The 15126-nt window shown below is 40.8% G+C and overlaps 1 protein-coding gene across 3 annotated transcripts in view; it reads right to left on the bottom strand.

Moving 5' to 3' along the window:
* LOC115144317 (polypeptide N-acetylgalactosaminyltransferase 2) overlaps positions 1-15126 on the bottom strand; it is an 86402-nt gene that overhangs the window by 62871 nt on the left and 8405 nt on the right. The window lies entirely within an intron of this gene.

Below are 15126 nucleotides of genomic sequence, written 5' to 3'. Positions count from 1 at the left end.
TGCATATTTGCATAGTAGCAATATCAAAAACAGAACATGTCCAGATACAAATATTTTACTAATATTTTGTTATTATTAGATGATGCTTACCCAGACAGACACACTTGTCCAAATTGATGGGTCATATGAAAGAAATGTATAACCACACCCCAGCCACATCTAGTTAAGTGGATGGGTCACTATTGTCTAGTCATGTACATAGGTAGGCCGTCATTGTAAATAAGAATTTGTTCTTAACGGACTTGCCTAGTTAAATAAAAGGTTCAATAATTTGTTTTTATAAAATGTTCATGAAATACAATATTATGGTGAGCAACATGTTAGCAATAAAATCACAGTATTGAATAGTGAGAGTCGCAATACATATCATATCGGCACCTACTGTAAATATCGTACTAATATCCTATAGAGGTCCCTGGCAATTCCCAGCCTATTGATTTAGGAGTGAGTTCAGTCAGGCTTAAAGTCATCGATAGAATAAGATGGGGATCAGGGACTCATTATGGCAATACTCATGTTATATGCACAAGTAAAGCAGAGACATGCTGTTCGACCTTTTCTCTGCAATGGAATTACTTGGTTTCAAATCAGAATGATTTTGGAAGAACGGGGCAAGAGCTTTTGCCTCATTGTGTTGTTGCAGCCACGGAGGGAAACAAAATACAAAGGTTTTCCATCAAGCCAAATGCAAACAACATCGCTTTATATTGGGGTTTATTTTTTAGGAAGGTGATGTGATATTAATTGACAACAATCCTTGAGATATATTCTATAAAAATATTTTTGTGTTGCATTTGTGGCCACCGAGCAAGAGGGGTGAAATGTATGACTTCCGCTTGTGGTCTTCGTTACTCAGTCAAATCATGGCCTCTAGAACACTGGTTAGCCTAAACATCCATCTTCATTAATTAACTGTAACAGCAGCTTCATTTGCTGTTAAATTAACTTCTGTCAACAGCAAAAAAATGACATTTGAATTTGGTCTCAACTGTGATAGCATTATAACAACAATCCACTGATTTACATTAGTTTGCCTCAGTAATTTCCTCTTGTTACAGACAGTCGTCTCTCTCTGGATGTCTCAAAGTTGCCCCCATGTTTCATTGCTAAGCCAAGTTTTCATGAGAAATCTCAAATGTGACATAATTTACAGTAGATCAACAACTGCTAATGTCACAGAATGGTTGTCCTAGACTCTCTGCTAGTACATAACAACTGTACATAATCCAGGTGTTTAAGTACTAGTCAGAGTTACAACTTTGGTGTTGACTGTACCTAACACAATCAGGATAGTTGTAAACTGAATTTAAGATCCCATTCATTTGAATTCATATCTGTCTTGCTTCCCATATGCTCAAAATCTAAATGTAAATATAGCAGTGATATCAAAACATGGATGTCTCAGAGATGGGTTTGTTATAAACTTAGAGCTACGAGCACGGTGTTTGAATGGCATGACCTTACAGCATTTCCTGATCTATTTGCAGGTTATTCTGGGTAACCAATAGCAACATGTCAACCATGGAATTTACATCCCAGCACCTAATATAGGGACTTGTCTGAAGAAGCACACAGCTTCAATATATAGTATTTAGGTATTTTAACTTAGATGTAGGATCCCTAAAAAACAATTTTGTGCAGTGTGGATCTACTGTAAAATGTACGGCTAGGGAGTGAACATGATTTAAATAAGGGTTACATGGAGAAAATCTGACCTTAAAATGGACAGCCCTCCATTCAGCAAAACATATTTCACCTAAACCCTCCCTGAACGCTTGAAAAAACAAGCGACACTGCCCTATACCCCAAATAATAATTAAAACAAAGTGGATGGCAGAGAATATGTCTGCCGTTTACCCTCACTTCTTGGACAGACCAGAGCCTTAGATATGTTCTTCGTCCTATATGCATTACATGGCAACGCAGAAATTGTTGTACCGCACAGGGCTACAGGCCAGAAGGTTGTGGGTTCACATGGACAAGAGTAGGGGTGGAAAGATCTCCTTTATAGTAAAAGCATATCATGAATCTATCATCGTATTTACAGGTCTGAGAAAAAAAGCATTACATAGAAATGCATGCAAGACACACATCAGTGTGTCTTATTTGCAACAAAACTGTCCCTGTTTGCAAATCATTGAATCTGAGCAGAAAAATGTAAGCTTTATCTGCTGGCTACTCTTCTTCCATGGCTTAACCCAACAAGTTTTTCCCTAAAAGCTGTCTGGGTTTAAACACTGATTGTAAAGAAAGTGAATAGCTTAATCAATTGATAGTGACAGAATTAGATTACTTCCCAAGCAAAGTCAGCCTCAATGTCAAAGAATGGAAACAATGATATCCCCATATGCATCAGTCTTTCCCAGGTATTTATTTACAGCTTGTTTCTAGCATAAAGGATCACAGACCAAAGCTCTGTTATAGATCACTTTATATAATAGGATCATTTTCTTCCTAATCTTAAGTTAACAAGGGTAGGCCTGTGCTTTGACATTTTCTTTAATAAAAAAGGTAGGCCTATGGCATATTGTCTCATAAAACCAAGACTCGAATTGAGGGTGTAAATCAACAGCCCTTCACTGACACAGAGGTAGGCTATTTAGAGTGTGCATGGTGGGTGGAGGAATTGACTGACAAATCTAATATAGCAGCCTATAGCCTAATGTCGTCTGTGAAACAGGTAGGCCTAACTCTTATTTATTAAATAGGAATAAATAGGCTCCAACAGAAAGCCCACTTGTTGCTTGTAAAGTCTAATTCAAATGAAAAATCGAATTTAAATTAATTTTGCCTACTTGCAGCACCATGAGCTTTCCATTTCCAATTGATTGTGCCGTGGTTGCTGCTTCAAGTTTCAGCACCACAATGTAAGTTACTCGAAATCGGGCTTATTGGCAGGTCAATAACTCTGATAAATAAATAATGGGCGAGAAACATTGTTTTTAATCAAATTAATTATAGCAGTAGCAAGCTATCAAAGTTGACCTCCGGTCCTCCTCCTCAAATTGAACAGAAGAAAGACTATAGGATAGTCTGCACACAAAATATGGATTTTTTTGGACTAGGATTAAACAATTATTTTTGGAATAAACCTTCGACTCTCCTCCTGAAGTGCCATCGTAGCCCTACATGGCACAGCCATTGCTTAAGCAGTACACAAAAAAGTTTATGATTAGCAAGAGCAGACCGGGGCTGCAGATCCAGATCCATCCCATCAGCTATCTTAGAAATATACAGTGGGGCAAAAAAGTATTTAGTCAGCCACCAATTGTGCAAGTTCTCCCACTTAAAAATATGAGAGAGGCCTGTAACTTTCATCATAGGTACACTTCAACTATGACAGACAAAATGAGGGGGGAAAAAATCCAGAAAATCACAATGTAGGATTTTTTATGAATTTATTTGTAAATTATGATGGAAAATAAGTATTTGGTCAATAACAAAAGTTAAGCAACTAACACAAAAATATTGAAATTATCAATAAAATTTCGATCCATCCCGTAGTGAGTAAAATAAAAAGTGGTAAAGTTTAGCTAAATTACACTGTTTTTCGGGGTAATATCTAATAACTGATGGATGTGAAAATTACAAAAAAAATCTTAACGTTTAAAACTGCAAAAAAACACAAAAAAATTAAGTTGAAAATGTCAAAATTCCATATCAAATCCTATTGCGTGGGGGAATGAAGTTCTACCGCAGCCACACAATCTGCTTCGGGCAGGTGAAATGTTGTCCCGAATACAACCGTTAGGCCTAATTCACGTTGACTCTAGTATCCCTAACATGGGATACACAAACAAAACTACAGACGAGACACATTCCTTGCCAAATCACGACAGCTTTATCACAAATTCAAAATGGACTGGCTGATTAAAGTAGGTGTATGTGGTCCAACCGTGAGCTTCTTAAAGTTAATGATTCGATTTTGTTTAAACGTACACAGAACAAGAGAAAATAAGAGGGTATCCTCTGCTGTGTTTGTCAAGGTCCTTTGACGTCTTACATTTATGCCTCCAGGTGGGAAAGCCTCTGGCTCAACTTCCTGTATGAATCTACAGTGCATTCGTACAGTATTCAGACCCCTGGACCTTTTCCAAAGCCTTATTCTACTTTATTTTTTAAAAATGTATTCCCCTCAATCACACAATACCCCATAATGACAATGCAAAAACTGTTAAATATATATATATATTAATACCACATTTACATAAGGATTCAGACCCTTTACTCTGTACTGTGTTGAAGCACCTTTGGCAGCGATTACAGCATTGAGTCTTCTTGGGTATGACCATACAAGGTTGGCACACCTGTATTTGGGGAGTTTCTCCCATTCTTCTCTGCAGATCCTCCAGAGATGTTCCATCAGCTATTTTTGATCAGGTTCAAGTCCGTGCTCTGGCTGGGCCACTCAAGGACATTCAGAGACCTGTCCTAAATCCACTCCTGTGTTGTCTTGGCTGTGTGCTTAGGGTCAGTATCCTGTTGGAAGGTGAACCTTGGCCCACTCTGAGGTCCTGAGCGCTCTGGAGCAGGTTTTCATCAAGGATCTCTCTGTACTTTGTTGCTCCATTCATCTTTCCCTCGATCCTGACTAGTCTCCCAGTCCCTGCCGCTGAAAAACTGGCCACTCTACCATCAAGGCCTGATTGATGGAGTGCTGCAGAGATGGTTGTACTTCTGGAAGGTCCGCCCATCTCCACAGAGGAACTCTGGAGCTCTGTCAGAGTGACCATCGGGTTCTTGGTCACCTCCCTGACCAAGCCCCTTTTCCAAATTGCTCAGTTTGACTGGGCGGCCAGCTCTAGGAAGGGTCTTGGTGCTTCCAAACTTCTTACATTTAAGAATGATGGAGGCCACTGTGTTCTTGCGGACCTTCACTGCTGCAGAAATGTTTTGGTACCATTCCCCAGATCTGTGCCTCGACACAATCCGTTCTCAGAGCTCTACGGGCAATTCCTTCGACCTCATGGCTTGGTTTTTGCTCTGCCATGCGCTGTCAACTGTGGGACCTTATATAGACAGGTGTGTGCCTTTCCAAATCATGTTCAATTGAATTTACCAGATGGACTCCAATCAAGTTGTAGAAACATCAAGGATGATCAATGGAAACCTGATGCACCGGAGCTCAATTTCGAGACTCATAGCAAAGGGTCTGAATACCCGTTTTTGTCATTATGGGCTATTGTGTGTAGAATGAGGGAAAAATAATTTAATCCATTTTAGAATAGGGCTGTAATATAACACAATGTGGAAAAAGTCAAGGGGTCTGAATAGTTTCAGAATGCACTGTATGCACCCTACTCTCATTGGTTGACCATTTTATGGATAAAGTACTAGCCTGCACAGATCATTTACATAAAAAGTTAGTTTTCTGACCAAACATTTCCCTAATCCTTTCTAAATCTACCAATATTTAAAAGTTAGGAGAGTAAATTCTGGTGTTTTGGCTAGGTCAAACACAAAACAAAAAGGCAGCCAGGCATATTAATTAAAAGGAGTGCAAAAAGCAGTTATCTAGCCAAGGTATGACTCAAGCCAAATGAAAAAACCAAGAGGCGACAGATACTACACCTCTTGAAATTACACTGAACAAAAATCTAAAATGAAACATGTAAAAGTGCTGATCCCATGATTCATGAGCTGAAATAAAAGATCAGATATATTCCAGACGCACAAAAAGCTTATTGCTCTCAAATTGTGCAAAAATGTATTTAGATCCCTGTTAGTGAGCATTTCTTTTTGCCAACATAATCCATCCACCTGACAGGTATGGCATATAAAGACGCTGATTTAACAGCATGATCATTACACATACCTTGTGCTGGGGACAATAAAAAGTCATTCTAAAATGGGCAGTTTTGTCACACAATACAATGACACAAATGTCTGAAGTTTTGAGAGAGCGTGCAATTGGCATGCTGACTGCAGTAATGTCCACCAGAGCTGTTGCCAAATAATTTAACATTCATATCTCTACCATAACGCTGTTTTAGATAATTTGGCAGTACATCCAACCAGCCTTACAACCACAGACCATGTGTATGGCGTTGTGTGGGAGAGCGGTTCACTGATGTCAATGTTGTGAACAGAGTGCCCCATGTCTGCGGTGGGGTTATGGTATGGGCAGGCATAAGCTACGAATTAACTCAATCGCATTTAAATCGATGGCAATTTGAACGCATAGAAATACCGTGATGAGACTCTGAAGCCCATTGTGAGGCCCGTTTTTCTTTAAAGGCATCTGTTACCAACAGATGCATATCTGTATTCCCAGTCATGTGACAGCCATAGATTAGGGCCTAATGAATTTATTTAATTTTACTGGTTTCCTAATTATGAACAGTTACTCTTAAATTGTTGCATGATGACTTTATATTTTGTTCAGTAGAGTTGAGTCCTTTGAACAACTCAAACGAACTACCAAACAGTAGCCTTAACCCTCATTCAATACTGAATTCCCACAGATGACAATATAAAACACACCACACAGCGTTACAGTTGATTTGTTCTCACATTTGTTCCTTTTTTGCATGGCCTTAGTTTACCACTGTGGAAAACTAGAACAACAAGCCAACACTGTTAGAATCATGCCTTCACTTAGGCTGTCTGCAAGCCTGTACATGTTCAATAATACCTGGAAAGAGCCATCTTCTTCAAACAGTGCCTTCGTTGTGTCTAAGGCAACCAGGATATTTCTGAGTGGGGGGGGGTACTGTAGACGTACGTACTGTAGATCCAGAGATACACACCAACACCCCCCAAACCTCTACAAGCAGCGACGTTTCTGATAACTACTATGTTGAGTGAAAATGTATTTGCTCTGATCGTAATATGTTGTCGTCTCACCTAGTTATCATAAAATGAATGCACTAATGTAAGTCGCTCTGGATAAGAGAGTCTGCTATATGACTAAAATGGCAATGTTAAATGTAAGAAGCGTATATAGCCAGGGGAAAGGGGTGAGAGCAGCAACCTACGAGTGCTAGAATGTAATGGGTGCATTCTTTTCAATTCACAGTGAGGGGAAACATCCACACACAGCAAATTGAAATCTGAATATCAAGTATGAGACAGCACTAGGGCTGGGGAGTATTTGTCAATTGTAAACTCTAATGCTGAAATTTGTCTGGCAAGTGCATTTTTCATCCTTCCACTAAAACAAAGCACGTCATTGTTGAAGAAGGCTAGGAATAGGACTTTTTCAAACTTTTTCCATGTTCTATAAAACTTCAATATGCATGATTAGCCTAAGGCAAATACATTGCAACACGGTCTTAGAGCAAATCTGAGGCAGCAGCACTGCCATTAAAAGCACAAAGAGGCTCTATTACAGTTCAAGCTGCTAGTCCTCCGCTCATCACTACTGACCTGTGGCCTTCTCCCAAACTCTACTGTGAAGTGCAATCTCTCAAACACATGAGATTGTAACAAACTCATTCTCAGCTTTGACAAAACAAAAATACACACACTTTTTTTAGGGCTGTGGCTCGCTCTCTCCCTTTCTACACAGCACAAGTGAAAAAAAAACAGTTTTATCAGCGGAGTAGTGAGGGTGGCCTGTGTGTTAAATCCTCGTGTCAAAGTACACATTCCTGCTGGTGCCATCCCTGGCCAGTCCCTTCAGAGTCCTATTACTGTCTTATAGTGGCTTTAGCCCCTTGTTAGATAATACTGTAATACTGTCAGGGAGACAATCTCCTCATTTATTCAAGTATCACAACCATGTGTGGGTCACCAGAGTCTGAGTCAAGCTGTTTTACTGCCCTCTATTATACAGAGACTAAACATTGCAATACTTTGTTAATACCTCATAGTAAGCACTGAGGATATGTATTTCTTACAAATTACTATGAACATATTTTTAAACTTGCATGCCTAATCTTTACAGTCATAATACATTGGACTTGCTTTACATTCACATGATATACACAAAAAATATAAATAAAATACAAATCAACCAGCACTTGTACTTGTAAACACCAGAGTAGTGGGTTTGATTCCCGGGACCACCCACACATCAAATGTATGCACGCATGACTAAGTTGCTTTGGATAAAAGTGCCTGCTAAATGGTATATATTGTTATTATTATCATATTACCTGTTACGTAATCAGCAGTGATGAATATGTCCTATGAATGCTTTATTATGAGAGTCAATGCAATCCTTCTCATGGCTGTGGTACATCTTTAGATCGACAGGCCCTATGGAAAATGGAGCCATTGTGTATGGGGGCAGCGCAGACGAGTGGGGTTTTGCCCAAAGAGCCTATGGCTCACTTGACAGAAACGTGTGGTGGTGAAGCATTTGTGACGATGAATCTAATGACTACGGCTATGAACTCCAAAATCATTTCTCCACTCAAAGCAGCACTCCTCCGTCGCTTTTGTCTTTGTCAAATATCTCCATTGACCAGTGGTGGAAAAGGTACCCAATTTTCATACTTGAGTAAAAGTAAAGATACCTTAATAGAAAATGATTCAAGTAAAGGTCACCCAGTAAAATAGTACTAAAGAGTAAAAGTCTAAAATTATTTGGTTTTAAATATAATTAAGTATCAAAAGTAAATGTAGTTGCTAAAATATACTTATGTATACAAAGTCAAAGTACAAATAATTTCAATTAAGCAAACCAGATGGTACCATTGAATTTTTTTATTTTAGGAAAGCCAAGGGCACACTCCAACACTCAGACATAATTTACAAATGTGTGTTTAGTGAGTCCGCCAGGTCAGCGGCAGAAGGGTTGACCACGGCTATTCTCTTGATAAGTGCGTGAATTGGACCCTTATCCTGTCCTGCTAAGCATTCAAAATGTACTTTTGGGTGTCAGGGGGAAAAAAATGTAGTGAAGTAAAAGTTGCCAAAAAATATAAATAGTAAAGTACAGATATCCCCAAAAACTACTTAAGTAGTACTTTCAAGTATTTTTACACCACTGCCATTGAGACGTAGTGATACTTGTCAAAATAATATGCCTAATTATCTGTCCCCAGTACCCATAAAAAAACATGCATAATTTGTCATTCATGGACGTCACACGTCATAGAAAAAATATATTTCTCCAAACAGGAAATGAGTCAGCAAAATGAAAGCAGTATACAACATTTATTTAAAAACTCACAATGGGATATCAAAAAACAAATGATTTCTGTGTAAGCTACTTTCCCTCATCATGGCACTGAGTGGCAGCACTGTTGGAGGTGATTGACCAGCTCGTGGAAGAACACTAGCAGTTTTGTTCATCAGTGGAGCTCCTCAAGCATGGCAGATTAGGACAGATCAGCTCTCTGAAGAGCAGAGAGTTAGTGCTCCAAACCAGGTCCATTTGTATGGCTTAGCCTGGCAGCAGACAAGAGTAACACACATCAGATAAATAAAGGTACACAAACAACCTACAAAACACAGTAGTCCAGGGTGCCCTTTCTGATTAGATATGTTTATTAGTCACATGCACATGTAATTGCAGGGTACAGTGACATTCTTAAGCTCCAAAAGGTCAAAAAGAGGTGAATGAAACAATATACATGTATTTACAACTGTAACATTGACACTGTAAATGTCTATTGGAGGGCTTCTGAATGATGGAAGGGTGAGAACAGACAGTGGCTCTGCTGGCTGAGGTCCTAGATGATCTTCTGGCAAGATGGCTCCGACGAACACGGTAGCTCCTACAAAACTTTGCAGGTTTCTACTTTTTCTTGTGTTTTCCTCAAATTTTCATAGACCCGGGTAGAACTATTGGAATATGAATCGCTGGTTACTCACCCTCCACCTGACCTTCCCGAATTCCCGGAGATGGTGGAACAATGGCGCCAGGTAGCCTGGGAGTCCTACCGGAGAGAAGGAAACGAAGATGCCGGCGGAGAGGCAGTCGTGTAGGGGTCTTTGTGAGATTGAGAACCCGGATGACCCATCCTCCATTACAGAGCATACTACCTCGCCAATGTTCAATCATTAGTGAATAAACTCAGCACGAGGATCTCCTTCCAGAGGGACATCAGATTACGCATCACTCTCATACTGCAACAAAGTAGTTAGCAGTTTTTCTGAAACTTTGCTTTCCTCCGACATCCAAATTGATTATATAAAACCAGCAGGTTTTACAGTTCATCAACTGGATAGGAAGCAGGCTCTCTCTGGAAAGAACAAAGGCAGAGGTTTCTGATTCATGAACAATAACTAGCGGTGTAATGGGGGCAACGTACAGGAACTTGTGAGCTTCTGCTCTCCTGAGTTGGAATACTTGGTCATCAAATGTTGCCCTTTTTACCTTCAGAGGGAGTTCTCAGGGACTATCGCCGTGTATATCATGCCCAGGGTTTCCGTTAGGAAAATGTGGCGTCAGACATTTGACCGGCAGTATTTTAATTAACTGGACCCATATGCATTGGTTGCGTAACCTGATTAGGACATCCACCCACAGATCTCAGAAAGACATAAAATCACATTTAGTTTAGGGAAATTCATTTTAACAAGCAAATCTGACGCAACCGCATGCCTTACCGAACTCTGATGAGCAATTTGAAGATGCTAGAATACATAGGCGGCATATCCGCAAAGCTCGGAGAATCAAGGCTTTTCCTAAAGTGAATTGAATTGCCAAAATTATATAGCCTAATTAGCTTACTCCTGTCTATACAGAAATAAATAAAATCATTCAAAATAGGCCACTACACCAGAAAGCATGATTTGGCCACAGAGGATCATTAGTTCATAAGTAATAAACTAGATCGTTTTAAAAATCGCTACAGTCAGAAGGGCCCACAATTTGCGCAGAGCACAACACAAATAGCAAATCGATGATTATAAATCATAAATCATAAGTCGCAACGCAGCAAAAAAGACCCAGCAAGGCATATCGCAATATTTAAAAATACAAATCACTGAAAAGCTATTCAGAAAACAAATGACTATTGCTGTAAAGAGAAGACAATAAGAAGACTCCAATCAGTCTTTTAGTTATCAAAATTCTCAACTTAATTGAGCAAAAAGTAGCACATTGGCACCAGTAGAGAACATCAGCCATATCCCCGGTAAGTGAACATATTCCCTGTCTTTATCATTGGATCTGTGCCACTTTTGTTTGTTTTTGGAAAATCATTTCCTCTTCCAGGTTATATGGACTTCCTATTGTATTTGACTTTTTCCACTTTGTTAGGTTACAGCCTTATTCTAAAACTGATTAAATAACTGTTTTCGCTTATCAAACAAAAGGAATTGTCCGTAGAGCTCAGAGACAGTATTATGTCGACACACAGGTCTGTGGAAGGGTACCAAAACATTTGTGCAGCATTGAAGGTCCCCAAAAAGTCAGTGGCATCCATCATTCTTAAATGGAAGAAGTTTGGAACCATTAAGATTCTTCCTAGAGCTGTCCGCCCGGCCAAACTGAGCAATTAGGGGAGAACAGCCTTGGTCAGGGAGGACCAAGAATCCGATGGTCACTCTGAAGGAGCTCCAGAGTTCCTCTGTGGAGATGGGATTCTGGAAGGTTCTCCAAACAATCTCCGTAACATGCCAAAAGGCATATCTCAGGTCATGAGAAACAAGATTCTCTGGTTTGATGAAACCAAGATTGAACTCTTTGGGCCTGAACGCCAAGTGTCATGTTTGGAAAAAAATCTAGCACCGGTGAAGCATGGTGGCAGCGTCATGCTGTGGGGATGTTTTTCAGCGGCAGGGACTTGGAGACTAGTCAGGATCGAGGGAATGATGAATGGAGCAAAGTACAGAGAGATCCTTGGTGAAAACCTGCTCCAGAACCTCAGACTGAGGGGGAAGCTTGTAGCGTCATACCCACGAAGACTTGAGGCTGTATTTGATACCAAAAGGTGCTTCAACAAAGTACTGAGTAAAGGGTCTGAATACTTATGCAAATCTAATATTTCCATTTTATTTTTGTATTTTTTTGCAAAAACTCTGAAAACCTGTCTTTTCCTTTGACATTACGGGGTATTGTGTGTAGATTGATGAGGGGAAAAAACTAAATGTAAATGTAATGTGGGGGGAAAAAATCAAGGGGTCTGAATACTTTCCGAATGAACTGTATTCAATGCCAAAATGACAAGGAACAATTAAATATTAGAATCAAATGTGAAAATCATTATCATCACAACAATTACTCTAGCAAATCAAACATCCAGTAACCTGTTCAAAAATGTAACCTGAAGATGATCAGTTATGATGCTCTCTGTAAAGCGTAACTCATAGTCCTGTGATAGTCCAGTGTCACTTTGTGACATAGCTACACGGTCCTGAGACCACCATCCGCAGGGGACAGGGACGCACAACTCGAACAAGCACCTCCCCACCACACCAAACCAACGTGACTCCGGTATGAGTCCTCCTTTCATTTTCAATGTATTGACAGATGGCGAAATTGCATGAGGAAAGTATGAAAGCCTACGGTCCAATATTCTAGAATGCTGCTGTGCGTACTCGTTCACATTGAGAAATTCTCTACCTTTTCTTCAAACGCACTTTTTCATTTACATTTCTTTATACTTGCAAATGAATCAATTCCAAAAAGACCTTTGACTTAAAAAGCTGAGGAAGCACAGCATGGCCCTTCTTTACACTAGTGGGCGCAACTACACTGTTGGCCGCTGAGCAAAAGCAGAACAATCAGTTTATCAATAATTGTGTTGCAGAGCAGAAATCAGATCAAACCCTTTGGAGCAAGAGATAAAAGCTGACAATCTGGTTACCATACACATCCAGTGAGTGCATTCTCACCAAGCCGCAGCAGCTCCCAATACAATCAAGTGGGAGGTTGGGGAAAGCATTAACCCTCTGACCTGGCTGCTTACATTGAGGATCTCAAACCTGCCATGACTACATAAGCCTAATTTTAGGCCTCTCGGTGTATAGTTTCCTCAGTTCAAGGCAGCCACTCTCTGGCGTCTTCACAGTGAAACTGTAGGTTTGGAACTGTAAATGTCTTGGTGACGTTTGTTGGTTTGTGTAAAATGTAGGTCTGTAAACTAGAATTTCCTAGGTGGAGAGCAATAAATAACTTTCCATTTCAATGGTTAAAGAGGCCTCTTGAGCAGTCATAAAGATAGAAGCCTAAACATCTTCTGTATATTCCATATCACACGATTCAAACTAAGATGCAGACTTAGAAAAAAAGCATACTTCATGGGATTCATTCAATTGAAAACATGTTTAGGTGCCATAAGGATATAAATACATTCTAGCTAAAATTGGAGTACTACAGGAGCAGCAGTAAAGGGGACTTTCAATAGTCCGAAACAGCAGAGGGATCCAGTCTGCAGGAGCCTGTCGACAGTCCAAAACAGCAGAGGGATCCAGTCTGCAGGAGCCTGTCGACAGTCCAAAACAGCAGAGGGATCCAGTCTGCAGGAGCCTGTCGACAGCCCGAAACAGCAGAGGGATCCAGTCTGCAGGAGCCTGTCGACAGCCCGAAACAGCAGAGGGATCCAGTCTGCAGGAGCCTGTCACCAGCCCGAAACAGCAGAGGGATCCAGTCTGCAGGAGCCTGTCGACAGCCCGAAACAGCAGAGGGATCCAGTCTGCAGGAGCCTGTCACCAGCCCGAAACAGCAGAGGGATCCAGTCTGCAGGAGCCTGTCGACAGCCCGAAACAGCAGAGGGATCCAGTCTGCAGGAGCCTGTCACCAGCCCGAAACAGCAGAGGGATCCAGTCTGCAGGAGCCTGTCGACAGCCTGAAACAGCAGAGGGATCCAGTCTGCAGGAGCCTGTCACCAGCCCGAAACAGCAGAGGGATCCAGTCTGCAGGAGCCTGTCACCAGCCCGAAACAGCAGAGGGATCCAGTCTGCAGGAGCCTGTCACCAGCCCGAAACAGCAGAGGGATCCAGTCTGCAGGAGCCTGTCGACAGCCCGAAACAGCAGAGGGATCCAGTCTGCAGGAGCCTGTCACCAGCCCGAAACAGCAGAGGGATCCAGTCTGCAGGAGCCTGTCGACAGCCCGAAACAGCAGAGGGATCCAGTCTGCAGGAGCCTGTCACCAGCCTGAAACAGCAGAGGGATCCAGTCTGCAGGAGCCTGTCACCAGCCCGAAACAGCAGAGGGATCCAGTCTGCAGGAGCCTGTCACCAGCCCGAAACAGCAGAGGGATACCGTCTGCAGTAGCAGGAGTCACATGACAAGAGGGATCATAATGGTGTTTGGCTCTCTGCTACTGTGGGCACCTTTTACTGCTGCTCTCCTACAAAGCAAAATCTTCACCTTCCCAAATCACAGACAGACCTAGAGCTGACGGACTAATTGTTGAGATAGCAATAGCCTGTCTAACATATGGATAGAACTACAATAAAAGTGCATTATGTTTAGTGATGAGGGAAAAAAACTGATAGTTAAAGTGCCTTCAGAAAGTATTCACGCCCGTTGACTTTTTCTACATTTGTGTTACAGCCTGGATTTCAAATTGATTCTATAAAAATAAAAATTATGTTGTCACTGGCCTAGACACAAAAACCCATAACGACAATATGGAATAACGTTTTTCCAAATACTTAGAAATTAAATTACAATTGAAAAGCTGAAATGTCTTGAGTCAATACGTATTAAACTCCTTTGTTATGGCAAGCCTAAATAAGTTTAGGAGTAAATATTTGCTAAACAAGTCGCATAATAAGTTGCATGGACTTACTCTGTGTGCAATAAGTGTTTAACGTGATTTTTAAATGACTACCTCAGCTCTGTACCCCACGCATACAATTTTCTGTAAGGTCCCTCAGTCAAGCAATGAATTAAAAACACAGATTCAACCACAAAAGGCCAGGAAGGTTTTCCAATGCCTCGCAAAGAACTGCACTTATTGGTAGACGGGTAAAAATAAGAATAGCAGACAATGAATATCCCTTTGAGCATTGTGAAGTCATTATTACACTTTGGATGGTGTATCAATACACCCAGTCACTACACAGATATAGGGGTCCTTCCTAACTCAGTTGCTGGAGAGGAAGGAAACTGCTTAGGGATTTCACCATGAGTAAATGGTGACTTAAAACAGTTAGAGTTGAATGGCTGTGATAGCTTTCTCCTAAGGATGGATAAACAACATTGTAGTTACTCCACAATACTAACATAATTGACAGAGAGAAAAGAAGGAAGCCTATACAGAATAAAACATATCCAAA

The sequence above is a fragment of the Oncorhynchus nerka genome, linkage group LG16, assembly GCF_034236695.1.
Source record: "Oncorhynchus nerka isolate Pitt River linkage group LG16, Oner_Uvic_2.0, whole genome shotgun sequence".
In the NCBI taxonomy this organism is placed as follows: domain Eukaryota; kingdom Metazoa; phylum Chordata; class Actinopteri; order Salmoniformes; family Salmonidae; genus Oncorhynchus; species Oncorhynchus nerka.
Note: the sequence above shows the minus strand (reverse complement) of the source record. Positions and strands in the feature narration are given on the sequence as shown.